Here is a 2,980-nt window from a genome sequence, read left to right as displayed (position 1 = left end):
CACCAATCTTCTCTTCTCCACACATGGGAGTGGCAATTTGCACACACACTTGACATGAACTTGGACATAATATTTCTTATCGAATCTTATCTTTAGAGTAATTTCAGACGTATGACATTCTAGTTTAATAACTTTCTAATATTCCATACAACTTTTTACAACCTTTATTGCGACAAATCTGACAATTAGCATTTACGCATGGCGCACAGGGATATGAATTACACGTAACAGCTGCACTTTTTCTATGTCATTTTACCATTCATTTGATAAATGAGTGGCACATATCAAATGTATGCCCAAGTTTCAGCGTTGTCTCACTGGTGCTCGCAACTAGCCCTACTGCCGCCAGACGGCACTGTTATAATAGCGCCATCTGGCAGCAGTAGGGCTAGCTCGCAACAACACAGGACCAGGAGAGACAGGACAGGACAGATGGAGTGGAATGTAAAAGAGTAGCAGCACCATCTCCTGGCTATTTGTAAAACCTACAGTCACTGTGTTCTTTGAGTTCTTCTTGTACCGTGGCCCCGACTCAATCAAACCCCCATTGCGGGATTTACGCAGTAGAAGGTTAGATCTTGTCTCCGTGATCAAATAAATTCACAGCATGGTTTTGGGTAAAAAGGGTACTATAAACCTACTAGTCCTACATAGACTCCCTAGTATAGGTCTTCACAGGTCCTCCCGAAACCGAACCTGATACCTGACATTGGGACCTGAGCGGGTACGGGTCCAAAATTCAAAGTTGTCTATCTGGTCGGGGTCGGATCCTGTTTGAATGACAACGGGTCTCGGGTCTATGTAACCAGCGCTGATAGACATGAGTGAACCTGACCACAGCTCTGCATAGCCTATAGAATATACATTTGACGCTAATAAGGTAACCGTATTGACTTATAGACGGCCTAGCCAACATATGAAGACCTATTTGTTAACCCGAAGAGCAACTTGGCTGATAAACATATTTTATTTGTCAGTCTGGTCCTATCGGACCTTTTAGGTTACGGGTTGGGTCTAGGTTTCGGTTGTCCTTGGGTCCATTTGGGTTCGGGTCGGGTCTAGGTGCGATTGTCCTCGGGTCCATTCGGGTTTGGGTCTGATTGTTCTTGGGTCCGTTCGATTGTACCCAAAAAATCTGGGTACAATCGGGTCTGGGTCTGATCGTCCTCGGGTCCGTTCCAGTCCGGGTCCAAAAAGTTGATGACCTCTACTCCCTAGGTAGCTTATACAGACCTACAGTGCCTTCAGAAAGTATTCAATGCCCTTGCATTTTTACAAATTTTGTTGTGATACAGCCTGAATTTAAAATTACATTTAGATTTTGTGTCACTAATCTACACACAATATCCCATAATGTCAAAGTGTAATTTTGTTTTTAGACATTTTTACAAATAATAGTGGTTGACATGATTTCTGAATGACTACTCCATCTCTGTACCCCACACATACAGTACAATTATCTTTAAGGTCCCTCAGTCGAGTAGTGAACTTCAAGCACATATTCAACCACAAAGACCAGGGAGGTTTTTCAATGCCTCGCAAAGAAGGGCACCGATTGGTAGATAGGTAAAAATGATTAATTAGGCTTTGGATGGTGTATCAATACACCCAGTCACTGCAAAGATACAGGTGTCCTTCCTAACTCAGTTGCCAGAGAGCAAGGAAACTGCTCTGGGATTTCACCATGAGGCCAGTAGTCATTTTAAAACAGTTACAGAATTTAATGGCTGTGATAGGAGAAAACTGAGGATGGATCAACAACATTGTAGTTACTCCACAATACTAACCTAACTGACAGAGTGAAACGAAGGAAGCCTGTACAGAATACAAATATTCCAAAACATGCATCCTGTTTGCAACAAGGCACTAAAGTAATACTGCAAAAAATGTGACAAAGAAATTCACTTTTTCTCCTGAATACAAAACATTATGCTTGGGGCAAATCCAACACATCACATCACTGAGTACCAATCTTCATATTTTCAAGCATGGTAATGGCTGCATCATGTTATGGTTATGCTTGTCATCAGCAAGGAATAGGCAGTTTATTGGGGGGATAAAAATAAATGGAATAGAACTATGCACAGGCAAAATCCTAGAGAAAATCTTGTTCAGTCTGCATTCCAACAGACACTGGAAGGCAAATTCACCTTTCAGCAGGACAATAACCTAAAACACTATCTACACTGGAGTTGCTTACCAAGACGACATTGAATGGGGCCTAGTAACAGTTTTGACTTAAATTGGCTTGAAAATCTATGGCAAGACTTGAAAATGGCTGTCAAGCAATGATCAACAACCAACTTCACAGTGCTTGAATCATTTTTTAAAAGAATGACTGGCAAATATTGTACAATCCAGGTGTGAAAGGCTCTTAGAGACTTACCCAAAAAGACTCACAGCTGTAATTGCTGCCAAAGCTGTTTCTGACATGCATTGATTCAGGGGGTTGAATACTTATCTACTCAAGATATAAGCCCTATTAGTGTTTTATTTTTGGTAAATGTATGAACAATGTTAGCATTTTTTGTCCATTTTGAAATTAGAGAAGATTTTGGGTAAATCGTTGTTGACAAAAATGAATTAAATCCATTTTTATCCCACTTTGTAAACGCAACAAAATGTGGAAAAAGTCAAGGAGGTTGGATACTTTCCAAAGGCACTAACTCTATACAGTAGACAGTTTTAAGGTTCCGTTAGTAAGGATTTGAGTTAGATGACAATGCACAAACCATTCATTCTACGAAGCTTAATTAACAATGGTTCGTTTTGGCCAAATAATCTAAATAGATATCAGAAATATAATGGTGATAGACAAGTGACACCAACATTTTGCATACTTTCCCCCAGAATAACTTTTCAATGGTCAATCACCGTCGGATTATTATGGCCATTATTTTTCACAGTCCTTGAATACCATTTTAGATTATCCAAGTCAACTTTGTATAACACTTAATAACAATACTTTACCGTTCTAAAC

Source organism: Salmo salar, chromosome ssa20 (genome assembly GCF_905237065.1).
Source record: "Salmo salar chromosome ssa20, Ssal_v3.1, whole genome shotgun sequence".
In the NCBI taxonomy this organism is placed as follows: domain Eukaryota; kingdom Metazoa; phylum Chordata; class Actinopteri; order Salmoniformes; family Salmonidae; genus Salmo; species Salmo salar.
Note: the sequence above shows the minus strand (reverse complement) of the source record.